The sequence below is a fragment of the Pan paniscus genome, chromosome 22 (genome assembly GCF_029289425.2).
Source record: "Pan paniscus chromosome 22, NHGRI_mPanPan1-v2.0_pri, whole genome shotgun sequence".
Lineage (NCBI taxonomy): Eukaryota > Metazoa > Chordata > Mammalia > Primates > Hominidae > Pan > Pan paniscus.
In genome coordinates this window covers 8886624-8908160 of record NC_073271.2, presented here as the reverse complement: position 1 = coordinate 8908160, position 21537 = coordinate 8886624, and positions in this window count along the sequence as shown.

Genomic DNA, 21537 nt, shown 5'->3' with positions numbered 1-21537 from the left:
GTACAGTATAGAATATATATTTGTTCTACTTTGATATTTTATGTAAATTATATAATGTATATTTAGTGTAGTTTTTGATATTTTACATAGAATGTGTAAAATATATTTACTGTACTTTTTGATATTTTATTTACAGTATATAATATACATTTGGTGTAATTTTTGATATTTTATGTACACTATATTGAATATAATTACTGTCGTTTTTGATACTTTATTTACAGTATATACAACACATATTTGGTGTAATTTGATATTTTCTGTACACTGTGTAATATATATTTACTGAATTTTGGATTTTTAATTTACAGTATATAAAATTTATTTGGTGTACTTGTAGTTAATATCATATATACAATATATAAAATATATTTACTGTACTTTTTGATATTTTATGTACAGTATATAATATATATTTGGTGTACATTTGATATTTTATATAAATTATATAATATATATTTGGTGTAGTCTTTGATATTTTACATAGACTGTGTAATATATATTTACTATACTTTGATATTTTATTTACAGTATATAATATACATTTTGTATAATTTTTGATATTTTATGTACTGTATATTAAATATAATTACTGTAGTTTTTGATAGTTTATTTAGAGTATATATAACACATATTTGCTGTACTTTTTGATACTTTTATGTACAGTAGGTAATATATATTTACTGTATTTTGGATATATTATTTACACTATATAAAATGTATTTGGTGTACTTTTAGTTAATATTATATGTAAAATATATGAAATATATTTAATGTACATTTTGATATTTTATGTAGAGTATATAATATGTATTTGGTGTACTTTTGATATTTTCTGTAAATTATATGATATATATTTGGTGTAGTTTTTGATATTTTCGGTACTGTGTATAATATATATTTACTGTACTTTTTGATATATTATTTACAGTATATAGTATACATTTGGTGTAATTTTTGACATTTTATGTACAGTATATTAAATATAATTACTATAGTTTTTGACACTTTATTTACAGTACATATAACACATATTTGGTGTACTTTTTGATATTTTATGTACAGTATGTAATATATATTTACTGTACTATTGGATATTTTATTTACAGTATATAAAATGTATTTGGTGTACTTTTAGTTAATATTATATGTACAATATATGAAATATATGTACTGTACACTTTGATATTTTATGTACAGTATATAATATCTATTTGGTGTACTTTTGATATTTTATGTAAATTATGTAATGTATATTTGGTATAGTTTTTGATATTTTACATGGAGTGTGTAATATATATTTACTGTAATTTTAGATTTTTTTTACGGTATATAGTATACATTTCGTGTAATTTTTGATATTTTATGTACAGTATATTAAATATAATTAGTGTATTTTTTGATTGTTTATTTACAGTATATATAACACATATTTGGTGTACTTTTTGATATTTTATGTACAGTATGTAATATATATTTACTGTGCTTTTGGATATTTTATTTACAGTATATAAAATGTATTTGGTGTACTTTCAGTTAATATTATATGTAAAATATATAAAATAGATTTACTGTGCATTTTGATATTTTATGTACAGAATATAATATATATTTGGTGTACATTTGATATTTTATGTAAATTATATAACATATATATGGTGTAGTTTTTGATATTTTACATAGAATGTGTAATAAATATTTACTGTACTATTTGATATTTTATTTACAGTATATAATATGCATTTCGTGTAATTTATGATATTTTATGTACAGTATATTAAATATAATTACTGTAGTTTTTATGGTTTATTTACAGTATATATAACACATATTTGGTGTACTTTTTGATATTTTATGTACAATATGTAATATATATTTACTGTACTATTGGATATTTCATTTACACTATATAAAATGAATTTGGTGTACTTTTAGTTAATATTATATGTACAACATATGAAATATATTTACTGAACTTTTTCATATTTTATGAACTGTATATAATATCTATTTGGTGTACTTTTGATATTTTATGTAAATCATATAATATATATTTGGCGTAGTTTTTGATGTTTTACATAGAGTGTGTAATATATATTTAGTGTAATTTTAGATATTTTTTAAAGTATATAGTATACATTTCGTGTAATTTTTGATATTTTATGTACAGTATACTAAATATAATTACTGTAGTTTTTGATTGTTTATTTACAGTATATATAACACATATTTGGTGTACTTTTTGAAATTTTATGTACAGTATGTAATATATATTTACTGTGCTTTTGGATATTTTATTTACAGTATATAAAATGTATTTGGTGTACTTTCAGTTAATATTATACGTACAATATATGAAATAGATTACTGTGCATTTTGATATTTTATGTACAGTATATAATATATGTTTGGTGAACTTTTGATATTTTATGTAAATTATATAACATATATTTGGTGTAGTTTTTGATATTTTACATAGAGTCTGTAATAAATATTTACTGTACTATTTGATATTTTATTTACAGTATATAATATGCATTTAGTGTAATTTTTGATATTTTATGTACAGTATATTATATATAATTACTGTAGTTTTGACAGCTTATTTACAGTATCTATAACACATATTTGGTGTACTTTTTGATATTTTATGTACAGTATGTAATATATATTTACTGTACTATTGGATATTTTATTTACAGTATATAAAATGTATTTAGTGTACTTTTTGTTAATATTATATGTACAATATTTGCGATATTTTTACTGTACTTTTTGATATTTTATGTACAGTATATAATATATATTTGTTGTACTTTGATATTTTCTGTAAATTATATAATGTGTATTTGGTGTAGTTTTTGATATTTTACAAAGAATGTGTAATATATATTTACTGTACTTTTGGATATTTTATTTACAGTATATAATATACATTTGGTGTAATTTTTGATATTTTATGTACAGTGTATTGAATATTATTACTGTAGTTTTTGATAGATTATTTACAATATATACAACACATATTTGGTGTACATTTTGATATCTTATGTACATTATGTAATATATATTTACTGTATTTTGGATATTTTCTTTACAGTATATAAAATGTATTTGGTGTACTTTTATTTAGTATTATATATACAATATATGAAATATATTTACTGTACTTTTGATATTTTATGTACAGTATATAATATATATTTGGTGTAACTTTGATATTTTATATAAATTATATAATATATATTTGATGTAGTATTTGATATTTTACATAGACTGTGTAATATATATTTACTATAATTTTTGATATTTTATTTACAGTATAAAATATACGTTTTGTGTAATTTTTGATATTTTATGTACAGTATATTAAATACAATTACTGTAGTTTTTGACAGTTTATTTAGAGTATATATAACACATATTTGGTGTACTTTTTGATACTTTTATGTACAGTAGCTAATATATATTTGCTGTATTTTGGATATTTTATTTACAGTATATAAAATGTATTTGGTGTACTTTTAGTTAATATTATATGTAAAATATATGAAACATATTTACTGTACATTTTGATATTTTATGTAGAGTATATAATATGTATTTGGTGTACTTTTGATATTTTCTGTAAATTATATAATATATATTTGGTGTAGTTTTTGATATTTTCGGTACAGTGTGTGATATATATTTACTGCACTTTTTGATATTTTATTTACAGTATATAATATATATTTGGCATACTTTTGATATTTTACGTAAATTATATAACGTATATTTGGTGTAGTTTTTGATATTTTACATAGAGTGCGTAATAAATATTTACTGTACTGTTTGATATTTTATTTAATGTATATCATATTAATTTAGTGTAATTTTTGATATTTTATGTACAGTATATTAAATATAATTACTGTAGTTTTTAAAGTTTATTTACGGTATATATAACACATATTTGTTGTACTTTTCGATATTTTATGTACAGTATGTAATATATATTTACTGTAATTTTGGATGTTTTATTTACAGTATATAAAATGTATTTGGTGTACTTTTAGTTAATATTATATGTACTATATTTGCAATATATTTACTGTACTTTTGATATTTTATGTACAGTATATAATATATATTTCGTGTACTTTTGATATTTTATGTAAATTATATAATATATATTTGGCGTAGTTTTTGATATTTTACATCGAGTGTGTAATAAATATTTACTGTACTATTTGATATTTTATTTACAGTATATAATATGCATTTAGTGTAATTTTTGATATTTTATGTACAGTGTATTAAATATAATTACTGTAGTTTTTACAGTTTATTTACAGTATATATAACACATATTTGGTGTACTTTTTAATATTTTATGTACAGTATGTAATATTTACTGTACTATTGGATATTTTATTTACAGTATATAAAATGTATTTGGTGTACTTTATTTAATATTATATGTACAATATATGAAATATATTTACTGTACATTTTCATATTTTATCTACAGTATACAAAATATATTAAGTGTACTTTTGATATTTTATGTAAATTATAAAATATATTTTTGGTGTAGTTTTTGATATTTTAAATAGAATGTGTAATATATATTTACTGTAATTTTTGATATTTTATTTACAGTATATAATATACATTTTGTGTAATTTTTGATAATTTATGTACAGTATATTAAATATAATTACTGTAGTTTTTATAGTTTATTTACAGTATATATAACACATATTTGGTGTACTTTTTGATATTTTATGTACAGTATGTAATATATCTGTACTGTACTTTTCGATATTTTATTTACAGTATATAAAATGTATTTGGTGTACTTTTAGTTAATATTATATGTACAATTTTTGCAATATATTTACTGTATTTTTGATATTTTATGTACAGTACATAATATATATTTGGTGTACTTTTGATATTTTATGTAAATTATCTCCTATATATTTGGCGTAGTTTTTGATATTTTACATAAAGTGTGTAATATATATTTACTGTAATTTTAGATTTTTTTTACAGTGTATAGTATACATTTCGTGTAATTTTTGATATTTCAAGTACAGTATATTAAATATAATTACTCTAATTTTTCATTGTTTATTTACAGTATATATAACACATATTTGGTGTAGTTTTTGATATTTTACATAGAGTGTGTAATAAATATTTACTGTACTATTTGATATTTTATTTACAGTATATAATATGCAGTTAGTGTAATTTTTGATATTATATATACAGTATATTAAATATAATTACTGTAGATTTTATAGTTTTTTTACAGTATATATAACACATATTTGGTGTAATTTTTGATATTTTATGTACAGTATGTATTTTAAGTACAGTATATTAAATATAATTACTGTAGTATTTTATAGCTTATTTACAGTATATATAACACATATTTGGTGTACAATTTGATATTTTATGTACAGTATGTAATATAAATTTACTGTAGTATTGGATATTTTATTTACAGTATATACAATGTATTTGGTGTACTTTATTTAATATATGTACAATATATGAAATATATTTACTGTACCTTTTCATATTTTATGTACAGTATATAATATATATTTGGTGTACTTTTGATATTTTATGTAAATTATATAATATATATTTGGCGTAGTTTTTGATATTTTACATAGAGTGTGTAATAAATATTTACTGTAATATTTGATATTTTATTTACAGTATATAATATGCATTTAGTGTAATATTTGATATTTTATGTACAGTGTATTAAATATAATTACTGTAGTTTTTACAGTTTACTTACAGTGTATATAACACATATTTGGTGTAATTTTTAATATTTTATATACAGTATGTAATCTTTACTGTACTATTGGATATTTTATTTACAGTATATAAAATGTATTTGGTGTACTTTTAGTTAATATTATATGTACAATATTTGCAACATATTTACTGTACTTTTTGATATTTTATGTAGAGTATATAATTTATATTTGGTATACTTTTGATATTTTATGTAAATTATATAATATATATTTGGCATAGTTTTTGATATTTTACATAGAGTGGGTAATATATATTTAATGTAATTTTAGATTTTTTTTACACTATATAGTATACATTTCGTGTAATTTTTGATATTTTATGTACAGTATATTAAATATAATTACTGTTTGTTTGATTGTTTATTTACAGTATATATAACACATATTTGGTGTACTTTTGGATATTTTATCTACAGTATGTAATATATAGTTACTGTGCATTTGGATATTTTATTTACAATATATAAAATGTATTTGGTGTACTTTCAGTTAATATTATATGTACAATATATGAAATAGATTTACTGTGCGTTTTGATATTTTATGTACAGAATATAATATATATTTGGTGTACATTTCATATTTTATGTAAATTATATAACATATATTTGGTGTAGTTTTTGATATTTTACATAGAGTGTGTAATAAATATTTACTGTACTATTTCATATTTTATTTACAGTATATAATATGCATTTAGTGTAATTTTTCATATTTTATGTACAGTATAATAAATATAATTACTGTAGTTTTTATACTTCATTTACAGTATATATAACACATATTTGGTGTACTTTTTGATATTTTATGTACAGTATGTAATATATATTTACTGTACTATTGGATATTTTATTTACAGTATATAAAATGTATTTGGTGTAGTTTTAGTTAATATTATATTTACTATATATGAAATATATTTACTGTACTTTTTGATATTTTATGTACAGTATATAATATCTATTTGGTGTACCTTTGATATTTTATGTAAATTATATAATACATATTTGTCGTAGTTTTCGATATTTTACATAGAGTGTGTAACATATATTTACTGTAATTTTAGATATTTTTTTTACAGTATATAGTATACATTTCGTGTAATTTTTGATATTTTATGTACAGTATATTAAACATAATTACTGTAGATTTTGATAGATTATTTAGAGTATATATAACACATATTTGGTGTACTATTTTATGTTTTATGTACAGTATGTAATATATATTTACTGTAATATTTGGTATTTTATTTACAGTATATAGAATGTATTCGGTGAACTTTTAGTTAATATTATATGTACAATATATGAAATATATTTACTGTACATTTAGATATTTTATGTACAGTATATAAGATATATTTGGTGTCCTTTTGATATTTTATGCAAATTACATAATATATATTTGGTGTAGTTTTTGATATTTTACATAGGGTGTGTAATATATATTTACTCTACTTTTTGATATTTTATTTACAGTATATAATACATTTGGTGTAATTTTGTATATTTTATATACAGTATATTAAATATAATTATTGTAGCTTTTTATAGTTTATTTAGAGTATATATGACACATATTTGGTGTACTTTTTGATATTTTATGTACAGTATGTAATATATATTTACTGTATTTTTGATATTCTATTTACAGTACATAAAATGTATTTGGTGTAATTTTAGTTAATATTATATGCACAATATATGAAATATATTTACTGTACTTTTTGATATTTTATGTACAGTATATAAGATATACTTGGGGTCCCTTTGATATTTTATGTAAATTATATAATATATATTTGGTGCAGTTTTTGATATTTTACGTAGGGTGTGCAGTATATATTTACTGTCCTTTTTGATATTTTATATACAGTATATAACATACATTTTGTGTAATTTTTGATATATTATATACAGTAAATTAAATATAATTACTGTAGTTTTTGATAGTTTATTTACATTATATATAACACATATTTGGTGTACTTTTTTATATTTTATGTACTGTATGTAATATATATTTGCAGAAATTTTTGATATTTTATTTACAGTATATAAAATGCATTTGGTGTACTTTCAGTTAATATTATATGTACAATATATGAAATATATTTTCTGTATTTTTTGATATTTTATGTACAGTACATAATATATATTTGGTGTACTTTTGATATTTCATGTAAATTATATTATATATATTTTGAGTAGTTTGTGATATTTTACATAGTGTGCGTAGTATATATTTACTGTACTTTTTCATATTTTATTTAGAGTATATAATATACATTTGGATTAATTTTTGATATTTTATGTACAGTATATTAAATATAATTACTTTAGATTTTATAGTTTATTTAGAGTATATATAACACATATTTGGTGAGCTTTTTGATATTTTATGTACAGTATATAATACATATTTACTGTACTTTTTGATATTTTATTTACACTATATAAAACGTATTTGGTGTAGTTTCAGTTAATATTATATGTACAATATATGAAATATATTTACTGTATTTTTGTTATTTTATGTGCAGTATATAAGATATATTTGGTGTCCTTTCGATATTGTATGTAAATTATATAATATATATTTGGTGTAGATTGTGATATTTTACATATTGTGTGTAATACATATTTACTGTACTTTTTGATATTTTATTTACAGTATATAATATACATTTCGAGTAATTTTTGATATTTTATGTACAGTATATTAAATATAATTACTGTAGTTTTTCATAATTTATTAACAGAATATATAACACATATTTGGGGTACTTTTTGATATTTTATGTAGAGTATGTAATATATATTTACTGTACTTTTTGATATTTTATTTACAGTATATAAAATGTATTTAGTGTACTTTTAGTTAATATTATATGTACAATATATGAAATATATTTCCTGTACTTTTTGATATTTTATGTACAGTATATAAGATATATTTGGTGTCCTTTTTATATTATATGTAAATTATATAATATATATTTGGTGTAGTTTTTGATATTTTACATCGGGTGTGTAGTATATATTTCCTGTCCTTTTTGATATTTTATTTACAGTATATAATATACATTTGGTGTAATTTTTGATATTTAATATGCAGTATATTAAATATAATTACTGTAGTGTTTGATAGTTTATTTACAGTATATATAACACATATTTGGTTTATTTTTTATATTTCATGAACTCTATGTAATATATATTTACTGTTCTTTTTGATATTTTATTTACAGTATATAAAATGTATTTTTTCTACTGTTAGTTAATATTATATGTACAATATATGAAATATATTTACTGTACTTTTTGATATTTTATGTACAGTATATTAGATATATTTGGTGTACTATTTATATTTTATGTAAATTATATAATATATATTTTGTGTAGATTGTGATATTTTACATATGGTGTGTAATATATATTTACTGTACTTTTTGATATATTATTTACAGTATATAATATATATTTCGTGTAATTTTTGATTTATTATGTACAGTATATTAAATATAATTACTGTAGTTTTTCATAGTTTATTAACAGTATATATAACACATATTTGGTGTATTTTTGATATTTTATGTACACTATGTTATACATATTTACTGTAATTTTTGATATTTTATTTACAGTATATAAAATGTATTTTGTGTACTTTTAGTTAATATTATATATACAGTATATGAAATATATTTATTGTAATATTTAATATTTTATGTATAGTATATAAGATATATTTGGTGTCCTTTTGATATTTTACGTAAATTATATAATATATATTTGGTGTAATTATTGTTATTTTACATAGGGTGTGTAATATATATTTATTGTAATTTTTGATATTTTATTTACAGTATATAATATGCATTTGGTGTAATTTTTGATATTTTATGTACAGTATATTAAATATAATTACAACAGTTTTTGATAGTTTATGTACAGTATATGTAACACATATTTGGTGTACTTTTCGATATTTTATGTACAGTATGTAATATATATTTACTGTACTTTTTGATATTTTATTTACAGTATATAAAATGTATTTGGTGTACTTTTAGTTAATATTATATGTACAATGTATGAAATATATTTACTGTAAATTTGATATTTATGTACAGTATATAACATATATTTGGTGTCCTTTTGATATTTTATGTAAAGTATATAATATATATTTGGTGTAGTTTTTGATATTTTACATAGGGGGTGTAGTATATATTTACTGTACTTTTTGATATTTTATTTACACTATATATTGTACATTTGGTGTAATTTTCGATGTTTTATGTATAGTATATTAAATATAAGTACTGTAGCTTTTGATAGTTTATTTACAGTATATATAACACATATTTGGTGTACTTTTTGATATTTTATGTACAGTATGTAATATATATTTACTGTACTATTTGATATTTTATTTACAGTATATAAAATGTATTTGGTGTAATTTAATTAATATTATATGCACAATATATGAAATATATTTACTGTAATTTTTGATATTTTATGTACAGTATATAATATATATTTGGTGTCCTTTTGTTATTTTATGTAAATTATATAATATATATTTGGTGTAGTTTTTGATATTTTACATAGGGTGTGTAATATATATTTACTGTCTTTTTTCATATTTTATTTAGAGTACATAATATACGTTTCATGTAATTTTTGATATTTTAGGTACAGTATATTAAATATAATTACTGTAGTTTTTGATAGTTTTTTTACATTATATATAACACACATTTGGTGTACTTTTTGATATTTTCTGTACAGTATGTAATATATATTTACTGTATCTTTTGATATTTTATTTACAGTATATAAAATGTATTTGGTGTACTTTTAGTTAATATTATATGTACAATATATGAAATATATTTACTGTACCTTTGATATTTTATGTACAGTATATAAGATATATTTGGTGTCCTTTTGATACTTTATGTAAATTATACAATATATGTTTGGTGTAGTTTTGATATTTTACATAAGGTGTGTAGTATATATTTACTGTCCTTTATGATATTTTATTTACTGTATATATTATACATTTGGTGTAATTTTTGATATTTTATGTACAGTATATTACATATAAGTACTGCAGTATTTGATAGTTTATATACTGTATATATAACACATATTTGGTGTACTTTTTGATATTTTATGTACAGTATGTAATATATATTTACCGTACTTTTTGATATTTTATTTACAGTATATAAAATGTATTTGGTGTACTTTTGGTTAATATTATATGCACAATATATGAAATATATTTACTGTATTTTTGATATTTTATGTACTGTATACAATATATATTTGGTGTCCTTTTGATATTTTATGTAAATTATATAACATGTATTTGGTTTAGTTTTTGATATTTTACATAGGGAGTGTAATATATATTTACTGTCCTATTTCATATTTTATTTAGAGTATATATTAAACATTTGGTGTAATTTTTGATATTTTATATACAGTATATGAAATATAATTACTGTAGTTTTTGGCAGTTTATTTACAGTATATATAACACATATTTGGTGCACTTTTTGATATATTATGTACAGTATGTAATATATATTTACTGTATTTTTGAAATATTATTTACAGTATATAAAATGTATTTGTTGTACTTTTAGTTAATATTATATGTACAATATATGAAATATATTTACTGTACTTTTTGATATTTTATGTAGAGTATATAAGATATATTTGGTGTCCTTTAGATATTTTATTTAAATTATATGATATATATTTGGTGTAGTTTTTGATATTTTCCATAGAGTGTAATATGTATTTACTGTACTTTTTGATATTTTATTTACAGTACATAATATATATTTAGTTTAATTTTTGATGTTTTATGTACAGTATATTAAATATAATTACTGTAGTTTTTGATAGTTTATTTACAGTATATATAAAACATATTAGGTGTACTGTTTGATATTTTATGTACAGTATGTAATATGTATTTAGTGTACTTTTTGATATTTTATTTACCGTATATAAAATGTATTTCGTGTACTTTTAGTTAATATTATATGTGCAATATATGAAACATATTTACTGTACTTTTCGATATTTCATGTACAGTATATAAGATATATTTGGTGTCCTTTTGATATTTTATGTAAATTATATAAAATATATTTGGAGTAGTTTTTCGTATTTTACATAGGTTGTGTAATATATATTTACCGTCCTTTTTGATATTTTCTTTACACTATATAATATACATTTGGTGTAATTTTTGATATTTTTTCTACAGTATGTTAAATATAATTACTCTATTTTTGATAGTTTATTTACAGTATATATAACACATATTTGGTGTACATTTTGTTATTTTATGTACAGTATGTAATATATATTTACTGTACTTTTTGATATTTTATTTACAGTATATAAAATGTATTTGGTGTACTTTTAGTTAATATTATATGTACAATATATGAAATATATTTACTCTACTATTTGATATTTTATGTACAGTATAAGATATATTTGGTGTCCTTTTGATATTTTATGTAAATTATATAATATATATTTGGTGTAGTTTGTGATATTTTACATAGCTTGTGTAATATATATTTACTGTAGTTTTTGATTTTTTTTTACAGTATACAATATACATTTTGTGTAATTTTTCATATTTTATGTAGAGTATATTAAATATAATTACTGTAGTTTTTGATAGTTTATTTACTCTATATATAACACATATTTGTTGTAGTTTTTGATATTTTATGTAAAGTATGTAACATATATTTACAGGATTTTGATATTTTATTTACAGTATATAAAATGTATTTTGTGTACTTTTAGTTAATATTATATGTAAAATATATGAAACATATTTACTGTACTTTTTGATATTTTATGTACAGTATATAAGATATATTTGGTGGTCTTTTGATATTTTATGTAAATTATATAATATATATTTGGTTTAGTTTTTGATATTTTACATAGGGAGTGTAATATATATTTACTGTCCTATTTCATATTTTATTTAGAGTATATATTATACATTTGGTGTAATTTTTGATATTTTATGTACAGTATATTAAATATAATTACTGTAGTTTTTGGTAGTTTATTTACAGTATATATAACACATATTTGGTGTACTTTTTGATATATTATGTACAGTATGTGATATATATTTACTGTACTTTTTGAAATATTATTTACAGTACATAAAATGTATTTGTTGTACTTTTAGTTAATATTATATGTACAATATATGAAATATATTTACTGTACTTTTTGATATTTTATCTACAGTATATAAGATATATTTGGTGTCCTTTAGATATTTTATTTAAATTATATAATATATATTTGGTGTAGTTTTTGATATTTTACATAGGGTGTGTAATATATATTTACTCTACGTTTTGATATTTTATGTACAGTATGTAATATATATTTACTGTACTTTTTGAAATATTATTTACATTATATGAAATGTATTTTTTGTACTTTTAGTTAATATTATATGTACAATATATGAAACCTATTTACTGTACTTTTTGGTATTTTATGTACAGTATATAAGAGATATTCGGTGGCCTTTTGATATTTTATGTAAATTATATAATATATATTTGGTGTAGTATTTTATATTTTACATAGGTTGTGTAATATATATTTACTGTACTTTTTGATATTTTATTTATAGTATATAATATACATTTGGTGTAATTTTTGATATTTTATGTACAGTATATTAAATATAATTACTGTAGTTTCTGATAATTACAGTATATATAACACATATTTGGTGTACTTTTTAATATTTTATGTAGAGTATGTAATATGTATTTACTGAAATTTTTGATATTTTATTTACAGTATATAAAATGTATTTGGTGTACTTTTAGTTAATGTTATATGTACAATATATGAAGTTTATTTAATGTAGTTTTTGATATTTTACGTACAGTATATAGGATATATTTCGTGTCCTTCCGATATTTTTTGTAAATTATATAATATATATTTGGTGTAATTTTTGATATTTTACATAGGGTGTGTAATATATATTTACTGTATTTTGGATATATTATTTACACTATATAATGTACATTTGGAGTAATTTTTGATATTTTATGTACAGTATATTAAATATAATTACTGTAGTTTTTCACACCTTATTTACAGTATATATAACACATATTCGGTGTACTTTTTTATATTTTATGTACTGTATGTAATATATATTTACTGTACTTTTTGATATTTTATTTACAGTGTATAAAATGTATTTGGTGTACTTTTAGTTAATATTACATGTACAATATATGAAATATATTTACTGTACTTTTTGATATTTTATTTACAGTATATAATATACATTTGGTGTGATTTTTGATATTTTATGTACAGTATATTATATATAATTACTGAAGTTTTTGATAGTTTACAGTATATATAACACATATTTGGTGTACTTTTTGAAATTTTATGTACAGTATGTAATATATATTTACTGTAATTTTTGATATTTTATTTACAGTATATAAAGTATATTTGGTGTACTTTTAGTTAATAATAGATGTACAATATATGAAATATATATACTGTACTTTTTGATATTTTATATAGAGTATATAAGATATATTTGGTGTCCTTTTGATATTTTATGAAAATTATATAATATATATTTGCTGTAGTTTTTGATATTTTACTTAGGGTGTGCAGTATATATTTGCTGTCCTTTTTGATATTTTATTTACAGTAAATAATTTACATTTGGTGTAATTTTTGATAATTTATATACCGTACATTGAATATAATTACTGTAGTTTTTGATAATTACAGTATATATGATACATATTTGTTGTACTGTTTGATATTTTATGTACAGTATGTAATATATATTTACTGTAATTTTTGATATTTTATTTACAGTATATAAAATGTATTTGGTGTACTTTTAGTTAATATTATATGTACAATATATGAAATATATTTACTGTAGTTTTTTTATTTTACGTACACTATATAAGATATATTTGGTGTCCTTCTGATATTTTTTGTAAATTATATAATATATATTTGGAGTAAATTTGGATATTTTACATAGGGTGTGTAATATATATTTACTGTATTTTGGATATTTTATTTACAGTATATAATATACATTTGGTGTAATTTTTGATATTTTATGTACAGTATATTGAATATAATTACTGTAGTTTTTGATAGTTTATTTACAGTATATATAACACATATTTGGTGTACTTTTTGATATTTTATGTACAGTATGTAATATATATTTACTGTAAATTTTGATATTTTATTTACAGTATATAAAATGTATTTCGTGTACTTTTATTTAATATTATATGTACAATATATGAAATATATTTACTGTACTTTTTGATACTTCATGTACAGTATTTAAGATATATTTGGTGTCCTTTTCTTTTTTTATGTAAATTATATAATATATATTTGGTGTAGTTTATGATATTTTACATAGGGTGCGTAATATAGATTTACTGTCCTTTTTCATATTTTATTTAGAGTATATGATATACATTTGGTGTAATTTTTGATATTTTACAAACAGTATATTAAATGTAATTACTGTAGATTTTGATAGTTTATTTACAGTATCTATAACACATATTTGGTGTACTTTTTGATATTTTATATACATTATGTAATATATATTTACTGTATTTTTGATATTTTATTTACACTATATAAAATGTATTTGGTGTACTTTTAGTTAATTTGTACAATATATGAAATATATTTACTGTACTTTTTGATATTTTATGTACAGTACATAAGATATATTTGGTGTCTTTTTGATATTTTATGTAAATTATATAATATATATTTGATATATTTTTTGATATTTTACATAGAGTGTGTCATATACATTTACAGTCCTTTTTGATATTTTATTTACAGTAAATAATATTTAATTGGTGTAATTTTTATATTTTATGTACAGTATATTAATATAATTACTGTAGTTTTTGATAGTTTATTTACACTATATATAACACATTCTTGGTGTACTTTTTGATATCTTAATACAGTGTGTAATATACATTTACTGTACTTTTTGATATCTCATTTACAGTATATAAAATGTATTTGGTGTACTTTTAGTTAATATTATATGTACAATATATGAAATATATTTACTGTAGTTTTTGATATTTTACGTACAGTATATAAGATATATTTGGTGTCCTTCCGATATTTTTTGTAAATTATATAATATATCTTTGGTGTAAATTTGGATATTTTACAAAGGGTGTGTTATATATTTACTGTATTTTGGATATATTATTTACACTATATAATGTACATTTGGAGTAATTTTTGATATTTTATGTACAGTATATTGAATATAATTACTGTAGTTTTTGATAGTTTATTTACAGTATATATAACACACATTTGGTGTACTTTTTGATATTTTATGTACAGTATGTAATATATATTTACTGTACTTTTTGATATTTTATTTAGAGTATATAAAATGTATTTGGTGTACATTTAGTTTATATTATATGTACAATATATGAAATTTATTTACTGTAGTTTTGATATTTTATGTACAGTATATAGGATATATTTGGTGTCCTTCCGATATTTTTTGTAAATTATATAATATATATTTGGTGTAATTTTTGATATTTTACATAGGGTGTATAATATTTATTTACCGTATTTTGGATATATTATTTACACTATATAATGTACATTTGGAGTAATATTTGATATTTTATGTACAGTATATTAAATATAATTACTGTAGTTTTTCATAGCTTATTTACAGTATATATAACACATATTTGGTGTACTTTTTTATATTTTATGTACAGTATGTAATATATATTTACTGTACTTTTTGATATTTTATTTACAGTTTATAAAATGTATTTGGTGTACTTTTAGTTAATATTATATATACAATATATGAAATATATTTACTGTACTTTTTGATATTTTATGTACAGTATATAAGATATATTTGGTGTCCTTTTGATATTTATTGTAAGTTATATAATATATACTTGGTGTAGTTTTTCATATTTTACATAGTGTGTGTCATATATATTCACTGTCCTTTTTGATATTTTATTTACGGTATATAATATAAATTTCGTGTGATTTTTGATATTTTATGTACAGTATATTAAATATAATTACTGTAGTTTTTGATAGTTTACAGTATATATAACACATATTTGGTGTACTTTTTGATATTTTATGTACAGTATATAAGATATATTTGCTGTCCTTTTTATATTTTATGTAAATTGTATAATATATATTTGGTGTAGTTTTTTTATATTTAACATAGTGTGTGTAGTATATATTTACTATCCTTTTTGATATTTATTTACAGTATATAATATACATTTGGTGTAATTTTTGATATTTTATGTACAGTATATTAAATATAATTACTGTAGTTTTTGATAGTTTATTTACAGTATATATAACACATATTTGGTTTACTTTTTTATATTTTATGAACTGTATGTAATATATATTTACTGTTCTTTTTGAAATTTTATTTACAGTATATAAAATGTATTTGGTGTACTGTTAGTTAATATTATATGTTCAATATATGAAATATATTTACTGTACATTTTGATACTTTATGTAGAGTATATAAGATATATTTGGTGTCCTTTTGATATTTTATGTAAATTATAAAATATATATTTGGTGTAGTTTGTGATATTTTACATAGGGTGTGTAATATATATTTACTGTATTTTTTGATATTTTATTTACAGTATATAATATATATTTGGTGTAATTTTTGATATTTTATGTACAGTATATTAAATATAATTACTGTAATTTTTCATAGTTTATTTACAGTATATATAACACATATTTGGGGTACTTTTTGATATTTTATATACAGTATGTAATATATATTTACTGTACTTTTTGATACTTTATTTACAGTATATAAAATGTATTTGGTGTACTTTTAGTTAATATTATATGTACAATATAGGAAACATATTTCCTGTACATTTTGATATTTTATGTACAGTATATAAGATATATTTGGTGTCCTCTTGATATTTTATATAAATTATATAATATATATTTGGTGTAGTTTGTTATATTTTACATAGGGTATGTAGTATATATTTACTGTCCTTTTTGATATTTTATTTACAGTATATAGTATACATTTGGTGTAATTTTTGATATTTTATATACAGTATATTAAATATAATTACTGTAGTTTTTGATAGTTTATTTACAGTATATATAACACATATTTGGTATACTTTTTTGTATTTTATGAACTCTATGTAATATATATTTACTGTACTATTTGATATTTTATTTACAGTATATAAAATGTATTTGGTGTACTGTTAGTTAATATTATATGTACAATATATGAAATATATTTACTGTACTTTTTGATATTTTATGTACAGTATATAAGATATATTTGGTGTACTTTTGATATTTTCTGTAAATTATATAATATATATTTGGTGCAGATTGTGATATTTTACATATGGTGTGTAATATATATTTACTGTACTTTTTGATATTTTATTTACAGTATATAATATACATTTGGTGTAATTTTTGATATTTTATGTACAGTATATTAAACATAATTACTGTAGTTTTTCATAGTTTATTTACAATATATATTACACAAATTTGGATTACTTTTTAATATTTTATGTACAGTATGTAATATATAATTACTGTACTTTTTGAGATTTTATTTACAGTATATAAAATGTATTTGGTGTACTTTTAGTTAATATTATATGTACAATATATGAAATATATTTACTGTACTTTTTGATATTTTATGTACAGTATATAATATATATTTGGTGTACTTTTGGTATTTTATATGAATTATATAACATATATTTGGTGTAGTTTTTGATATTTTACATAGAGTGTGTAATAAATATTTACTGTACTATTTGATATTTTATTTATAGCATATAACATGCATTTAGTGTCATTTTTGATATTTTATGTACAGTATATTAAATATTATTTCTGTAGTTTTTATAGTTTATTTACAGTATATATAACACATATTTGGTGTACTTTTTTTATATTTTATGTACAGTATGTAATATATATTTACTGTACTATTGGATATTTTATTTACAGTATATAAAATGTATTTGGTGTACTTTTAGTTAATATTATATGTACAATATATGAAATATATATACTGTACTTTTTGATACTTTATGTACAGTATAAAATATCTATTTGGTGTACTTTCGATATTTTACGTAAATTATATAATATATATTTGGCATAGTTTTTCATATTTTACATAGAGTGTGTAACGTATATTTACTGTAATTTTAGATTTTTTTTAACAGTATATAGTATACATTTCGTGTAATTTTTGATATTTTATGTACAGTATATTAAATATAATTACTCTATTTTATGATTGTATATTTACAGTATATATAACACATATTAGGTGTACTTTTTGATATTTTATGTACCGTATGTAATATATATTTACTGTGCATTTGGATATTTTATTTACAGTATATAAAATTTATTTGGTTTACTTTCAGTTAATATTATATGTACAATATATGAAATATATTTACTGTACTTTTTGATATTTTATGTACAGTATATAAGATATATTTGGTGTCCTTTTGATATTTTAGGTAAATTATGTAATATATATTTGGTGTAGATTGTGATATTTTACATTTGGTGTGTAATATATTTTAACTGTACTTTTTGGTAATTTATTTACAGTAAATAACATACATTTGGCGTAATTTTTGATATTTTATGTACAGTATATTAAGTATAATTACTGTAGTTTTTGATAGTTTATTTACAGTATATATAACACATATTTGGTATACTTTTTTGTATTTTATGAACTGTATGTAATATATATTTACTGTGCTATTTGCTATTTTATTTACAGTATATAAAATGTATTTGGTGTACTGTTAGTTAATATTATATGTACAATATATGAAATATATTTACTGTAATTTTTGATATTTTATGTACAGTATATAAGATATATTTGGTGTACTTTTGATATTTTATGTAAATTATATAATATATATTTGGTGCAGATTGTGATATTTTACATATGGTGTGTAATATATATTTACTGTAATTTTTGATATTTTATTTACAGTATATAATATACATTTGGTGTAATTTTTGATATTTTATGTACAGTATATAATATACATTTGGTGTAATTTTTGATATTTTATGTACAGTATATTAAATATAATTACTGTAGTTTTTCATAGTTTATTTACAGTATATATAACACATATTTGGGGTATTTTTGATATTTTATGTACAGTATGTAATATATCTTTACTGTACTTTTTGATATTTTATTTAAAGTATATAAAATGTATTTGGAGTACTTCTAGTTAATATTATATGTACAATGTATGAAATATATTTACTGTACTTTTTGATATTTATATACAGTATATAACATATATTTGGTTTCGTTTTGATATTTTATGTAAATTATATAATAAATATTTGGTGTAGTTTTTGATATTTTACATAGGGTGTGTAGTATATATTTACTGTGTTTTTGATATGTTATTTACAGTATATATTATACATTTGGTGTAATTTTTGATATTTTATGTACAGTATATTAAATATAAGTAATGTAGTTTTTGATAGTTTATTTACACTATATATAACACATATTTGGTTTACTTTTTGATATTTTGTGTTCAGTATGTAATATATATTTACTGTACTATTTGATATTTTATTTACAGTATATAAAATGTATTTGGTGTACTTTAAGTTAATATTATATGCACAATACATGAAATATATTTTGTGTACTTTTTGATATTTTATGTACAGTATATAAGATATATTTGGTGTACTTTTGATAGTTTATGTAAATTACATAATATATATTTTGTGTAGATTTTGATATTTTACATATGGTGTGTAATATATATTTACTGTAGTGTTTGATATTTTATTCACAGTATATAATATACATTTGGTGTAATTTTTGATATTTTATGTACAGTATATTAAATATAATTAGTGTAGTTTTTCATAGTTTATTTACAGTATATATAACACATATTTGGGGTACATTTTGATATTTTATGTACAGTGTGTAATATATATTTACTGTACTTTTTGATATTTTATTTACAGTATATAAAATGTATTTGGTGTACTTTTAGTTATTATTATATGTACAATATATGAAATATATTTCCTGTACATGTTGATATTTTATGTATAGTATATAAGATATATTTGCTGTCCTTTTTATATTTTATGTAAATTGTATAATATACATTTGGTGTAGTTTTTTTATATTTAACATAGTGTGTGTAGTATATATTTACTATCCTTTTTGATATTTATTTACAGTATATAATATACATTTGGTGTAATTTTTGATATTTTATGTACAGTATATTAAATATAATTACTGTAGTTTTTGATAGTTTATTTACAGTATATATAACACATATTTGGGTTACTTTTTTATATTTTATGAACTGTATGTAATATATATTTACTGTTCTTTTTGAAATTTTATTTACAGTATATAAAATGTATTTGGTGTACTGTTAGTTAATATTATATGTTCAATATATGAAATATATTTA